Source organism: Pipistrellus hanaki (genome assembly GCF_964339955.1).
Source record: "Pipistrellus hanaki genome assembly, chromosome: 19".
Classification (NCBI taxonomy): domain Eukaryota; kingdom Metazoa; phylum Chordata; class Mammalia; order Chiroptera; family Vespertilionidae; genus Pipistrellus; species Pipistrellus hanaki.
In genome coordinates this window covers 18,321,006-18,337,297 of record NC_140521.1, presented here as the reverse complement: position 1 = coordinate 18,337,297, position 16,292 = coordinate 18,321,006, and positions in this window count along the sequence as shown.

The following is a 16,292-nucleotide window of genomic DNA, read 5'->3' as shown; positions in this document are numbered from 1 at the left end:
ATGCGAATGGGTGTCAGACTGACAACGCGTGGGCCATGGTGGCTTTATAATGTGTTTGTGTGAATTTGTGTGTTACGGAATCCATTGCCTCCCGCAATTCAGTCGTCGTTGGATTCTTGTCATCATTTCCCCCATATTAAAAAACTACCTACTCTATTTTCCTTTTTCGGCACAGTTCTGACCCTAAATATCCACGATGGGCTCATCCAAAGCAGCCATGCATTGCTGGGTTGGTCTTTATAAACATAATATACATTAAAGCGAATATGTACATTTAATTCTTTCCCTAACATCCGTCTGATTATACCTAACATCATCTCGAGAATGGCCAGGGCTTATGGGACACTGCAGGGGGACGGCTAAGAGGATCGGGGTTGGTGTTGGTCAGACCTGAGCTAAATCTCAGCTCCAGTTGTTAGCAACTGTGTCACTTTGTTCGAGTCCCTTCCCCACTGTTTCCCCATCAGTAAAATGGGGATGATGAGGCCACCTTTGTGGAATTACTGGGAGAATGAAAGAGATCAAGAGTTTGCAGGATGCCTGGGACCTAGTGAGTTCTTTGACAAATAAGTTAAAGCTTGTGCTGGGCTGAATTGTGTCCTCCAAAATGTCGATGTTGAATTTCTAACCCCTGGCACCTCGGGATGTGACTGGTTTTGGAGGTTAGTCTTGTAAAGAAGTGATTAAGGTAAAATAAGGACATACAGGTGGACCCTCATTCACTCCGACTAGTTTCCTCCTAGAAGGAGAGACCAGGACACAAACAAACCCAGACTGAGGAGAGACCATGTGACAACAAAGGGAGAAGGTTGTCTACAAGCCAGGGAGAGAGGACTCAGAGGAAACCAGCCCGGCCGACACCTTGATCTTGGCCTTCTAGCCTCCAGAATCACGTTTCTATTGTTTAAGTCGCCCCGCCGGCACTGCTGTGCTATGGCAGTGATGACGAATGCATACAAGGCATAGTGAGGGTGTGTATTCATGGAACGCCCACATTTATAGTCCTGGTGATTAGCCATATGCAGACACGGACGTGGGCTCTACTTGGATCCAAGATGATGACACAAACCACACACACACACACACACACACACACACACACACACACAAGAAACAAAACACAAAAATAGTGGAAACTGGATTGAGGGAGTGCCGCCCTTCTTGGCAAATTCTCTGCAATGCTGTCATCCGGGAATGTGGTTATCACGCAAGCAGGGTGACTAATCCCCAGGGATCGCAACCCGTCGTCATTTTTAGGTAAAGCTTCTCGGATTCGGGGAGAGGCAGTCGTGTGCAACCAGGCTGAAGTGCTCTAAAGAGCGCCTGGCCCACGGTCAGGTTCGCGGTGCGGTGCTTGTTGTCAGATGTCTCTGATGGGCTCCGAGGCCTGAGGAATTAATGTTCCCTAAGAATCTGTTTCCAGCTACTCTCCTTGGCAGACGGCATTCATCCCCCACCTCACAGCCACATGCTCTTCCAATCACCCACTTGGCTATTTATACGATTTAATGAATTCCAAAAAAACATTTCTTAATTATTATTATTATACATGCCAGGCTCTGTACATTTCATTCCCTGCCAGCTGTGGGTACAGTTGGCGGGCTGGGGTATGCAGTGTCATGTACTGTCTCGGCTTAAGTGGATGTTTGATGGTTGGTCTCTATAGCAACCATGATCAATGAAGGCTCATAAAGGAGGGTGAACTTGGGTTGGGGATAGGGGGAAGGAAGGAGAGGCAATTTCAAGCAAGGAGAGGCTGAGAAAAGTTGGGTGGCATTGTGTTGTAATAGTTTGTTGTATGTCTGTCTCCTTATTAGACCATGGGCAGACCATTGAGTGTAGGGACGGGGTCTCAGTCATCTTTGTGCACCTATTGGCTAGCATACTGCCTCCAGTAGAGTGGCCCTATAACATAACATCGCGATAATCACCAGCCTGTGCAATTCTTAATTTACTTCACTCAAGAGACGGGAACACAACCCTAACTGGCTTGCGCAGAAACAATTTAAAAGGGGAGGAGTTTATTCGCTCATTAAAGTTGAAATCTGAGGGCATGTTGGCTTCAGGCATATTTGGATCAAGGATCTCAACAAAGACTCATCTTCTTTTGGCTCCATTTTCCTCTCTGCTGGATTCCTCCTCAGATAAGATGTTTCCAGATAGTAGTCACTAGATGCTCTGGGCTTAGAGCCGACCAGGCTTATAGTGTACTCAGCCTTCTGAGTACACACACATAGACACACAGATATACACACAAATAATTTTTAGTGAACCCTCTAAGTTAGGAACATGGTCCGCTTTTACTCTAAACAAAACGATGTTCTCTTATGTAATCACAGCACGATGATCAAATAAAAAAATATATAAGGCTGAGTCAATACTATTACGACATCCTAAATCCCCATTTCATTTCCAACGGTTGCTTCACTAATGGTCTTCTAGATTGTCCTGCCCTCCTGCCCCAACCCATTCAGAATCCATCCCGGGATCCGGAATTCCATTTAGTCACCACGCTGCTCTCCTTGAATCTGGAAGCATTTCTTAGCTTTTCTCTCTTCCTTGAAGTGTGCGGGCGGGTTATGTTGGAAGAGGTCCCTCTCTCTGGGTTTGTCTGATGTCTCCATGTGCTCTTTTGCGAGCATAACGCTAATCCTTGGGAAGGCGATGGCTTTTTCATTAGACACCTCATATAACGCCGCTCCAAGCCTTCGGGTTCTGTGAACTCATGGACGTGGGCTTTGAAGGAAGCCCATCCAAGTTTCCTGTGTTCCTGGCTCGTGGTTTCATGATGCTCGTTGGCCAAGCTTTTATGGGTGCTGGGTGTTCAAAGGCCATGTGACCTTGGAGAGCTACCTTCAGCCCACAGCCCACAGGTCATCTTCGGCTCCGAGCGCTTCCATAAACCTGCTGCCAGATTTGGGTCCCTCTTAAGATTAGTTCAGGAAGGCAGCCTTCCTGTAAAAACATAGAAGTCTTTGGTCCCCTTTATTTAACCATTTACACTCAAACCATGACCATTGCTTCATATTCCAACCTGCTGAATACACTTCACACCCTTGGATTCATTCCAATAATTGAGGATTTACTCATGGGCTGCTCTGACACCAATGACAGCACAGCTATGAAGCCTTTCTTCTTTAAATCAAATCGCTTTTATTCTCTGAGCCCCAAGTGTTCTCATCCACAAACAGGAGATAATAACATTACCTATGTCCTAGGTTGTTAGAGGATTAAATTTGCGTGAAAGTCACACAAGGCTCAAATCATGTTCCGTATCTCCAATGTATTTGTATGTGTCCATGTGTCTCTAGTTGCCTCTCTCTATGGGGAGAGTTCACTCATTACTTTGCAAATCAACACCTGCCAGATTCTTCCTAAAACAGCATTTGAGAGAAAGCTGGGCACGAGGCGGCTAACGTTGAGTTGGGCAAGCCCCCTCTCCTTTGTGGTAGACCAGCAGGACAGTAGAGTATGAGCTTCTTGGGGACAAAGTTGTTTATTGATTTTGTGACTTCCGAGATGCATTATGGGCACACGTACCAATCTGCCCATATTTATTTAGATTCAAAGCCCCTCTTAGTAGCCCTGGAGGGTGATTTTTGAATAAGAGGGGGGCTAGAGCGTGAAATGGATTCCAGCTCCGAGAGCCCAGATCACTGCCTGACGGACCTCTCCGTCCATCCAGAGAGAGCAGCGGGCGTTCACGGAGCGCCCCTATTGGAGCTGAAAGGGGCGTTAGGGACACAGCAGGGAGCCGAGGCTGAGTGAATGAAGGCCCACGGGCTCTTGATCCGATTCACCCCTTCTGATTCCAATTACACGCCATCTCCAGCGATTGCGTTTCTCCCCGTGCCAGGCACCCCGCGAGCCGTATCTGTCATCCTGTCCGAGCCCTCCAAGGTGGGTGTTCGCAGTTTCATCTTCTCAGATAGAGTCATCGGGGTTGAGGAACAACCTCCTCAGGACCCACTTTCCTTCCCATTAAAAGGCCCGAGCGCTTTGTTGTGGGTTAAGAGGAGCAAGTTTTCTCAGCTTTACACATGGACCACAGAGGGGAAGCGCGGGGATTCCCACATCTGGTGGCCCGCTGTCGGTGTGCGTTAAGTGTTCGACACGAAGATCTCATTTAATCCTTTAATCCTCTCAGCAGTCTTGGGCGGGAGGTTCCAGGATGTCCATTTTGCAGGAGAGGAAACTGAGGCTCGGGAACCGGAGTGACTTCCACGTGGCCACCCAAGTCTGTCTGTCTAGGCTCAGAACCATGACGGCCAAACGCCCTTTACCAGGGTCCAGCCACTGAGCCACCGTGAACAGGTGCTTTGCCATGGATAATCCTCGCACCCTCCCACAAGCCTCGGCCAAGAGGGATGGGGTTGTTTTTACACCGAGAGCCACTCACAGCATCACGGTCCCTCTTCCTCCATGTCAATGACATGAGACATCAGCTGAGTGCCTGGGCCAGGAGCTGTTGCAATATCGGCACCTACAGAAATGTTCACTGATGAACAGAATAGATCCAGAGACATGGAAGCATGGAACAGACTGAGGAATCTCAGAGGGAAGGCAGGAGTGAGAAGAGATCAACCCAAGAACTTGTAATCATATATGCATAACCCCTATGGACACAGACAATAAGGAGGTGAAGGCCTGGGGCAGGGGATGTGGGCAGGCTAGAAAGGAGGTCCGGGGGGGGGGGGGGGGGGAAGGAAGACATATGTAATACTTTCAACAATAAAGATTTCATTAAAAAAAAAACAAAGACACGTCCACTGAGTGGCCGCGGGAATGCATTCTTCCAGGTGACTAACTGTCCAGGGCCGCTGAGCTGTAGAACGTGGCTGTGGCTGGCATGAGTGTCCACCAGCCTGGCTCCCCGGCCACCCACCTGCAAGCAGATGGTAATGACTTTCTCCGCCAGAACGTGGCCACGGAGATGAAAGGCTCTATTTAAGATTTCCCAACCCTTAAGCAAGCCACCTCGGCGCTCGGGCCACCCTTTGAACTGCCGTCATAATCGAGCGGGAGAGGAACTATAAGTCCGCCCCGAGTCAGCCGGCCCCCCATTAATGCTTAATCACCTCCCGGGGCCCTCTCGGGATATTGCATCCTCTCACGGTGCGCTCTCCTTTCAGGGGTGTGAAAGGGGAAACAAGGCTTTGATATAAATAAGCAGACACTAATAATATTCCCGGGAGGAGAGGATGTTGTTAGCGGGATCCACGCGGGCCGCGCACATCTCTCCCCTCGTCGGAACGTGGAGGGCGGCGGGTAAATGACGGAGGAGGCCTCGCAGGCCATGATGGGCCGACACCCTTCCCCTCATTGTCTCTTCACATAAACCCAGGCACGGCTGCTTTATGGGTGAGGGGGGGCGGGGCCGGGGGGGGGGGGGGAGCCGAGCCGGGACCCGGGACAGCCTACAGCTGCGTCGCCATAAAACGGGGCCGAGATAGCGCCAGGTGTTCCGGCCGACACCCTCGCTGTGGGCTTGGAGCGGCTGAGGACCTTTTACAATCTCCGCCTCGTCCGCTGCCCCTTTCCAGACGCTTTCCCGGGAACACGGCGGGAGTGGGTGTCTCTTTCCACAGAGACGGGTCCAGCCTCACCCCAGAGACGTGAACGGGGTGATCGCAGCTGAAATTTGGGGGGATTTTTCTCACTAAAGTCTCAGGTTCAAGGATGCACACCGCATATGTGTGTGTGTGTGTGCACATGTGCAGAATCTGTTCTTCAAAACTAGGATCAAAATAAATGTCCAGGGCCACAATGGTGTGTGTGTGTGTGTGTGTCTGTGTCATGGGGGTAACTATTAGTTATGGAGCCCTCACTAGGCGTCAGCTGCCTGGCACATCTTGTGGCCACTTACCTTCTCCCAGATCCACCGACGGGCGTCCTGAAGTTATCTTGAATGTAGACGTGAAGAAACTGAGGCTCAGAGAGTGGGTCAACCTACCAAGGCCACGCAGTCTGAACCTGTCAGTGCAGGGCCTGGGACCCGGGTCTGTGGGCCTGGAACCGCAGGACGGTGCTCATCAGGGACGTACCAGTCACCTTCCTGTGCCACGCGTGACTTCGTTTAACTTGTATCACGCCTTTCCTCTGCCGGCTGGCCCACGTGACGGCCAAGGACGTGGGAGCTCAGAGGGAGAAGTCATTCATTAGGGGTAGCGACAGGCATCAGGTCCTTTGCTGCCCCCGCTTTTTTTTCTTCCCAGAATGACTGTCACGTGGGCCTTGCCCTCAGAATGTCCCTCTGGCCCATGCATGGTTGTGGATTTGTTACCCGGATGCTGAAAACATGCCCACGGGTCGGGCATGCTCTGTGGGTGAGCACGGAGGGTACAATCCCCTTGCTATGGGTTGAATTGTGTCTCCCCACCCCCCGCCCCCTGCCAAATTCACTTCACACTTGGAAGTCCTAACTCCGGGAACTCTAGAATGTGACTTTATTTGGAGATAGGCCTTTACGGTGACAATGATGTTAGAATGAGGTCAGGTGGCCACAATGCAATAGGACTGGTGTCTTTATAGAAGGCAGAGATTTGCATATGGCTATGCACACAGGGAGAACTCTATGATGACAGAGATCAGGGCGCGGCGTCTACAAGGCAAAGAATGCCAGAGAGTGCCAGCAAGCTTCTAGAAGCCAGGAGGGGGGCATGGAACCAACCTTGAAGGAGCCAACCCTGCCCCACACTTTGGCTACAGACCAGCCGCTAACACTGTGAGATAATGAGCTTCTGCTGTGTGAGCCGCGCGGCGCATGCAGATGGTTACAGCAGCACCAGGATAACAACACGTCCTTGGAGGGAAGGGAGGCCGGGGATGGCCCCGAGGAGACACGTGTTCCAGCCGCAGCTGGTCCTTCTGCAGCGGCCACATCTGTGCCTCTGGTGGCCAGGGGCCGTTCAGAGTGGCTCCTTCTGAGCCGCCCCTCCCCGGAGCAAGCCAGAGGACATGCCTGATTGGAGTCAGGATTCTCCCCACTTGAAAAGAGCGGCGTGGGTTTTTACTAGCGCATCTGGGAGCATACGCCATGCAAGATGTTCACCAGCATCCGAGCGCACATGGAACGCATCACCGAGGCGCGCGCACGTATCTGCTCATTTCTGGTTGCAGGTTAAATAGCAATTACAGATCGCGGCCGGCGGTTGCACCAAATGAATCACCATAGCTCCCATGGATGGCTCCCTCGCCTGGTGCTTTCCCAGCATTATCTCATTTAAACCCTTGCAACAGTTCTGCGAGGGCCACCATTGTGGTCCTCTTTAGACACGCGGGAAAACGGGCTCCTCGGAATGTCAGACACTTGCCCGTTCGGGCAGGCTCTTCCTGGTGCAATGAAATGGCGGCCGGCAACACGAGGCTTTCCCTTCTTAGAACTCGAAGTCCACCGCTTCCTTCCCTACCTAAGGCCAGAGGTCTTCTCTCCCGTTGTGTCTGGCCAAAGTCCCCACAATAACTTATGATTGGGTAGAATTTGAACACGTGACTACTGTTGAACCAATCGTGGTGGCTGGGGCTGGAAGGTGCTAATTGGTCATCTACTGGGTAATGAGAGTGAGAAGGGGTTGATTCCCAAGGAAAACCAGGGTGCTGTAAGGGGAGGAGAAAATGGACGCTGTCCACTGGGACAACTTATGCCATGGAACCACCCCCCTCCCCCTCGTGTTTCTCAGAAGGATCGCTCATTCTGCTTCATAAAACCCAGGTCTGTGTGTTTTCAGATTAACCAGGACATTGTTTCAGTCGAGACCGGGCCCCATAGGGATTTCCCTCACTTCTTGTCCTCTCCCATTTCCATGGTTGGAAGTCAGAAGCACCCATCTATTTCTGATGCTTTAAAGAACCAACCTTTGAAAGTAAAGTCGGGGCCAGAACTTTTGCCACTAAACGCCTTAAAACTCCCTTTCCTTGGCCAAACCTGGGATGTGGGGATCGTCGGGGCTGGATTCAGCTCAAGGCTCTGTATTAGCTATCAACCGCCAGACTCATGCTGCATAACAAATAGCCAGGGGCTACAGCAACAGCATGTATTTTTGCTAATGGGGCTACAGGTTAGCTGGTAGGGTCTGCCAGCTGGGGCTTCCCCAGGTGCTGGTGATCCCCTGCAGGTCAGCTGAGCCGTCTGCACAGCATCTCTGATCTTGGCTGGGCGTTCTTACTTATCTCAGCCTTTGGCTGGGACAGCCCGGCTGACTCAGCTCCCTGTCACCCTCCAGCGGGCTGGCCCCGCTGTACACGGAGAAAAGGAAGGACGAGAGAGCAGAAATGCACGGTGGGTTTGGCCATGGGGACAGTAACTAAGTTGGTTCCTGTCCCATGGCCAAAGCAAGACACAGAGGCCAAGTTCAGAGTCACGTGGGAGGGGCTCCTCCAGGGTGTGGGCATGAGGTGAAATGACATACGTGGTGTCATTTCTTTTCTTTGTTTGTTCGTTAATCCTCACCCGAGGATATTTTCCCATTGATTGTCAGAGAGAGTGGAGGAGAGAGGGAAAGACAGAGAAATAGTGATGTGAGACAAACACATTGATTGGTTGCCCCCTGCACACGCCCCGAGCAGGGCATGAGCTGGGGAGGAGCCTGCAACTGGGGTATGTGCCCTTGAGGGAATTGAATCCTGGATCCTTCAGTCCGCAGGCTGACGCTCTATACACTGAGCCCAACATGACAAGGGTATGATATCATTTTTTAAAATTTTTTATTGATTTTCCACAGAGAGGAAGGGAGAGGGATAGAGAGCTAGAAATGTTGCTCAGAGAGAAATATTGACCAGCTGCCTCCTGCACACCCCTTACCCGGGATGTGCCTGCAACCAACGTACATGCCCTTGACCGGAATCGAACCTAGGACCTTTCAGTCCACAGACCGACGCTCTATTCACTGAGCCAAACCGGTTTCGGCATGATATCACTTTTATTTCCCCTCCCACCACCACCTGAGGCTGGTACTCTTAGGAGACCCATTGTACAGATTGAGACACTGAGGCTGAGAGGGGGGACGAGACGTGCTCAGTTTCCACTACCAGGAAGTGACAAGGTCTGGATTGAAACCCGTGGCGATGTCTGGGGGCCACACCCCCACCCCCAGCTTCCTCTCTAAGCCGTTCCCACCCCAGGTCTTTGCTCTCTGCGTAGCTCCCGGCCACAGGTTGGGTCTAGACCTGCTCTAAACATAATAGAAGTAACAGAACACAAGGAAGTCCTTCTCTACAAGCCCCGGAGAGAGGAGCAGCTCCCGAGAGGGCTCCTTTAAGCTGACGTTCCTCCGAGCTCCAGCGACTGTCCCTCCCTCGGAGCCCAGGTGCCCTCCCTGCTCCTGGGAGCCTCGGCCCAGGGGGCCCGGGAGGCCAGGGGCCGGGCGGCAGGCCAGCGGGATCAGCTAGAAACAGCTCTTTCTTTTCTGCCCGGGACGGGTCCACACCCTGGGTGCATAAATTCTTTCTTTTATTTTTATTATTATTACAGCTCAGGGTCTAGCGTGGGCCATAAATGGATTTAAGAGGCTGCTAGAGTATAGAATTTAATATAGTTGGCACCATTAAATAGTGGCACAGCGAACCCACTTGGGGAAATCCGGACCGCTCCCTCCCCACGGCCCCTCTTCCTCACCCCTCACCTCCCTCCTGATCACAAGGCTTCCTGGAAAAGGTCTGTGGGCCCGTCCCCACGGGGGAGGGGGGAGGGCGGAGACAGAGGGCAATAGAGCGGAGGGAAGAAGGCCAGGGAGAACACACCTTTCGCAGAGTGTCTGCAGCCCGGGGGGAGAGGGCACTGGGCAAAGGCCCAATCAGGGACACTTGGGAGGTGGGACAGACCTTTCTAGATAAGCGTGGCTTTTCTCGGCCTATAAAAACGCTGCTTTCACTTATCTGCCTGCTCCTTCTCCAGGCTCCTGGGGACAGACAGATGGAGGGGGACAAAAGAATGGCCCAGCCAAAACCGGTGTGGCTCAGTGGATAGAGCGTTGGCCTGCGGACTGAAAGGTACCGGGTTCGATTCCGGTCAAGGGCATGTACCTTGGTTGCAGGAGGCAGCTGATCGATGTTTCTAGCTCTCTATCCCTCTCCCTTCTTCTCTGTGAAAAAATCAACAAAATATATATTTAAAAAAAAAAAAAAAAAAAAAAAGGATGGCCCAGAGGGCAAGGGAGGGATAGCCAGGGGAGGGGGGAGGGAGGCACCTGGGGCAGGGACAGGAAGCAGCTCAGGCCTCCAGGAGCCCAAAGTCCAAAACCTGCCGCAGGGTTCTGTTCTCTCCAAGCCCATCGCCATTCGGACTTTTGCTCTAACGCAGTGTTTTTCAACCTTTTTTGGGCAAAGGCACACTTGTTTCATGAAAAAAATCACGAGGCACACCACCATTAGAAAATGTTAAAAAATTTAACTCTGTGCCTATATTGATTATATATAAAGTAATTCTCTTGAATAGGAATCAAATAAACACAAAGAAAGTATTTTATAATTACTTTATTATGAAATATTAAGTAAACAAAATAGTGAAAAATTATAAAATTCTTGTCTTGTCTGCACCTACGGCACACCAGGCAACATCTCGCGGCACACTAGTGTGCCGCGGAACAGCGGTTGAAAAACGCTGCTCTAACGTGAGGCACAGACGTAAGGCGGGTACTGCAGTGTCCAGCCTTTCACTGGCTCCCGATGTATGTTTTGACTGTGTCTCCACCTCTTGGGCTCTGAGCCCATCGGTTCTGATACCTTTATGTTTCACTCAGTAAATATTTATCTAGCACCGACTATGTGAGAGGGACGAACGCCGTGTCTGGCTCAGCGGATAGAGCGTCGGCCCGCGGGAGGACTGAAAGGTCCCAGGTTCCATTCTGGTCAAGGGCACGTACCTCGGTTACAGGCTCCACCCTGGCCCTTGTCGGGGCATGTGCAGGAGGCAACCAATCATGTGTCTCTCTCACATCGATGCTTCTCTGTCTCTCCACCTCCCTTCCATTCTCTCTAAAGGTCAATGGAAAAGGCACTTGGCGGCTGGACTTGGCCAGTGGATGGAGGGTGGTGAAGGCTGGGGGACTCTGTCGGGGGGGGGGTATCCAGCAGTCATGCAGTGTGGTCTACATGGGGCAGAAGATGGGGTTCCAGTCCCAGTTCTGTTCTAAAGTCTCGGGAAACTCTGACAGTGCCTTTCCCTGTCTGTCTCTGCGTCTTGAGGCCTCAGTTTCCCCATGTGTAACACTGAAGAGGTGGACTAGCTGTTGCTGAGGTTCACGTGGGATGGGTCTGCGTCAAAGCCCGGGGTGACAGGTGGCGAGGGGAGGGTTCTGGAAGTGGCTTCTCCCTCGCCAGCTGCAAAAACCCACACGTCCTTCCACCTCCTGAACCGGTGACTCGCAGCCTGGGGGGCCGTTGAAGGGAGGGGTTCTCTCCAGGGGAACCTCACCATGCCGCTGGTGAATAACTTCCAGCCAGGCTGCAGGAGAGGAGACGGGAGGGTCCAAGGGGCCGGTGGACTCACTGGCTGAATGCAGATCACCAAGGAGCTCTTGTGAACGTTACCGTGCAGAGGAGCACGTGTGTGCGTGCAGGCACACGTGGCTCATGCGTGTGACTCAGGATGAAGGCCTTTCATTGCGTGAGAGGCTTTCTGTGTGTGACTGTGGGCGGTGTGGCCGCTTGTGGTTGTGTGTGGCTGAGTGAATGCATGTGGGCAGGTGTGAGCCTGTAGGTGGCTGTGTGACCGAGGTGTGTATCTCTGACTCGGTGTGGCAGGTGGGTGTGTGTCTTTGTGAAATGAGTGTGTGTGTGTGTGTGTGTGTGACAGTCAGTGAGTGTGTGTATGTGTATGTGTGATGAGTAGTATGGCCAGCGCCGTGTGCCACAAAACCACCACACTTACATATGTGGGGGGTGGCCCTGATCGTGTGTGTGACAGGATCGCCACACAATCCGGTGACTGTGCATGGCTGTGTGTGCCCAAAGTGACTCCCTATGAGCCCAGGGCACCGTTTGACCTGTGGTGACCCCTTGGGGACAGAGGCTGTGAAGGGGTGTCAGCAAGGGCCCGGGGCACAGGGCCCAGGCCAGCCAGCTGCCTCCCGGCCCCAGGGCACAGGTGGCAGGAGGAATCAGGGCCCGGCTGCTTTCAGGCGGGGCTGGTGGGGGGTGGGCTCAGCAGCCCAGTGAGAGCTGCTCCCCTGGTCTCCCCCTGGTGTCCACACAGCCTGGTGTCCACACAGCTCACCCGGCCCACGGACTTGGGGGATGAGGCTGGAGGCTGTGTGGGCGTAGGGTCAGCAGCACCTGATTGCTTGGGACCAACTTCCCAAAGTAAACGCGGTTAGGACGGGAGACCACCTGTCCTGGGGCAGGTGCGCGCGCAGGGGATGCTGGGTAGTTGCTGGACATGCCCGTGCACTCACACTCACCACCCCTCCTTCACGCTGCCTCCTGTCTGTCGCGTGTGGATGGGGCCCTTTCCTTTCTTTCCGTTCTATTTTGCATGGGTTTCAGTGCACACTTAGCGGGGAGACAGCCAGACTCTTTACACCGTGAGTCCCTGGTATTTCCGCACCCACCTGGCAGCGGACATGGCTAAGGCCATGCTATTGACCTTCTTCCCCGGCTTTCCTGGCGCTTCCAGACGGTCAGGGTGTGGGGGCTTCCCCCAGTGCTGGGGCAGGGAGGGAGGGAGGGGGCTCTTCTCTGACGCCGTCTCCTCCCAGGCACCTTTCGCCCAGTTCCCAGGAAGTGGCTGTGGAATTCGTTTCCAAATATAGAGCCCGGTGGCCTGGGAGCCCGCAGGCAGCCCCCGTGGCCTCCCGTCGGCGCGGGGCGGCCCCGGCTGCCTTCCCGGAGGCCAGCCACCGCTGCCCGCGTGGAGCTGTCGGTAAAATAATAATCATAAAAGCGGCCAATAAAAGCCGAGGGGAGTTGAAGACGGGGTTACGGGCCCAGGGCACCGTCTGACCTGTGGTGACGTGTGGGCGGTGGCCGCCCTGACGCACATGGGCATTCCACAGCCCGACACGGACCCACACGGGCCCGAACTACATACACACACCCGTGGGCTCGCATGTACAGCGCAGACTCACGGATGTTTGTGCGTAAGGGGGCGTACAGGAACGTCCACAGCTATTTTCAATGCCCACCCTGGAGGAGGGACACACACGGACAGGCACACAGACTCCCACACAGCCCAGGGGCACCCCAAGTCCCTGCTTGGAGGCCGCACTGGCACCACAGAGGCTGGAGGACAGCGGGAACTTAAAAAATGTGCTTTATTCATTTCGGAGAGGAAGGGAGAGGGGGATGGAGACATAGTGAGGAGAGAGAATCACTGATCAGCTGCCTCCTGCACGCCCCACACTGGGGATCAAGCCTGAGACCTGGACACGTACTCTGACCGGGAATCGAACTGTGACCTCCTGGTGTGTAGGTTGACGCTCAACCACTGAGCCACGCCCACCGGGTGACAGAGTCATATTGAGCCACATGGAAGGAGTCACACAGCCGCCTCTCCGGGTGCTGAGCGGGGCCTGGAGCTGAGTCACAGGGTGGAGCCTGGGGCTGGTCCTGAGCTCGGGTTGGGTGCTGTGGGTCAGGCACCACGGTGGGCCTGGCACTCACCAGGGCGCACGTGAAATCGGTTCTTGGCAGAGCTGTTGTGGGTGAGCTGGAGTCAGAAGGCCCCAAACAGAATCTGGTGTCCTGGCCCTGGTGAGCCTGGAGATGGGGCAGCCTTAGAGGAAGCACGTTTTTGCATGGGGGTGGCGGTGAAGGTCGGGGTGGGGGCGGCGGTGGGGATGGGGTTGGGGGTGGGAGTCAGGAAGAACCAGCCCCTAGAAGACCAGCGCTGCCTGGCCCCTGGTAGAGGAAACCGAAGAGAGGAAGTGAAAGAGCGGGGACCCCTGGAGCCTCCGCTTGGGACCCTCCTCCCAGGTTTGGACCTCAGAGCTCCCCACTTTCCCTTCTTAACCTGGACTGTGGCAGCCAGCGCCCGGAGCCAGCGTGGGGGAGGTGTGCCCTGCTGCTGGACAAACACAACAGGAAGAAGAATCTAGAAGAGGGACAAACAGAGAACGTGACTGGACTGCAAGTCCTGAGGCCGGGCGCCAGGCACAGGTCCCTCTGGGTCCCCAGCCTGAGCCCTGAGGCTCTGGGACCTCCCCGAGGCCCACCACTGGGACCCTGAGGCCACCAGACTCCACGGCTCAGGAAGCGCATCTCAGCCCCGCCTGCTCCCTCCGCCCTGAGACCAGAGGCTGGGAATCAGCGCCCAGGCCCCTGCAGGCCGCCCAGCCCATTGCGGCCTCTGCACCTCCCAGCGTGGGCCTTTGCGGACCTTAGCAGGCTGAGCCCACCGCCAGCTGCCCACCTCACTGGGAGGTGCGGGGGTGGGGTGGGGTAGGGGGGTCTTTTTCAGCCTGTGACTAGTCCAGTCCTTGCCCTCTCTGATCCACATGAGCCAGTGGAACCCGCTGCCAGAATGTTAGCTATTATTGCACCTCCAGTGCTAACTGGTTGTTGAGCCTCAAATGCTCACATTCTCTTGCTTCCAGCTCTTCTGAGACTATGAATGCGAGGTGCGGGGAGGGAAGGGGACAGGGGTCTTGAGGTGGAGGGAGCCTCTGTTGGCTGCGGGGCAGCCCGGCCAGCCCCGGGCTTTGGGGGCAGAGAGGGCCCAGTGGCTGCAGAGGGAGGAGGCGAAGTGCTGTCTTTCCTGGCCAGCTGGAGATGAGTGGGGCACAGAGGGAAACCCGGGGTAGCCCCCCAAAAGAGGAGTCACTCCCACCCCATGGCCGAAGGCCTCTGCGGCACCGGGGCCAGGACCCCTGCGTCTGGTGCCCCCTCAGCGGCACCCTCCATCCCCGCACGCTAGTCCGCCTGGGCTGCTCAGCACCCTGGTCCTGCTCAGAGCTCGCCGCCTCCAAAATGCCAAGGGCATCGGCCACTGTCCGTCCCCAGAGAAGGGCCCGTCCTCCTGGTTCGAGAAGAAGGAAGTGCATCCCCAACACCCGCCCAGTGCTCCTCCCGCAGCCTCTCGTGGACATGCTCTCTCTAGAGGGAAATGGAGGAGAATTTATTAACAGACCTTGCAGACAGGGACGCCGCCAGACTCCCTGCCGACCATCCTCCTTCCCTTTAGGGGAGGTCACTCCGGGAGTCTGGGGCGGGTGGGGGCGGGGCAGGCCGTGCGATGAGATGCGGGGACTCTGCCATGGACACGTCCTGCCCGCCGCTGCCTGCACTGCCGCCCCCGGGTCAGCGCCCTGAACCCTAGGCGGGGCTTTCCCTCAGGATCCCAGCCTCCCCCAGCGATGGCACTAAATCTCCATTTTCTCCGCCGCTGAAAAAAGAGGGGGTTTTTCTGCCCCTGCCTCCTCGGGGAACCTCGGGGAAGCTACTTCGAAGGGCCTGGGGACAGCCCGGCACCCCAGGGACAGCGCCTTGCAGGCCTCAGGACGCGCTGCAAATGCTGCAAACGTGCATGCTGGTGCCTGGGCGCCTGGTTGCTGTTGGATGGGGCAGCTCTGGGGTTGCCATGATGGACAGCAAACCCAGAGCCCTCCCCGCTGCACCCCAGTGTTTCCCGGGTGTGGCTGTGGCCGGGGAGCGCGCGTCCGGAGTCCCCTGCTCCAGGCCTTCTGCGGCCGCTGCCCCCGCAGGACGGAGACCCGCACGCAGAGGCCGCGGAGGCCCGAGGCGGGTGCGCCCGCCTCATCCCGGGCTGAAAGGGAAGAAAAATTAGAGGTCTCGCCCAAGCAATCGTTTTGGTGACGGATCCCTCCAGTTTGGGGTTTGGCCGCCCTCCGCACCCGCACCCCCACCCGCCTCCCTTCACCTCCTGAACGTCATTACTAGAGTTTTCACTCGCAGCTCCGGGAGGGCTGGCCGCCTCCATCCGCCCCCTCCCCGGGCGGAGCGCACAGGGCGCCTGGGCTGGGCCTGCAGCCTCCTAACCAGCGAGTCTCTCCCCACAGAGCAGGGTGCGGGGTTCGGGGTTCGGGGTGCGGGGTGCGGGTCAGCCAGCAGGTTAAGCTGGCGATTCCGGCGTCCATACAACAGCCCCCGAGGCTCTCTCCACCCAGGGAGGCCCCAGTCCGAAAAGCCGGGCAGATGGCAGGACTTTCCCAAACCACGGGGCTGGCCCGTCATGGCCATGGGTGTCCCCTGAGCCCGTGGTTCCCGGGGAGACAGGGAGCCGCTCCGCACTGGCTCACAGGGGCCACGGCCTCGCCATCCGACCTCCTTTGTTCTCTTTGCCGCCCTGACTCTGCGGTGTAGACAGAAAGGAACCACGGCCCCCAGCCCCCTTACACAAA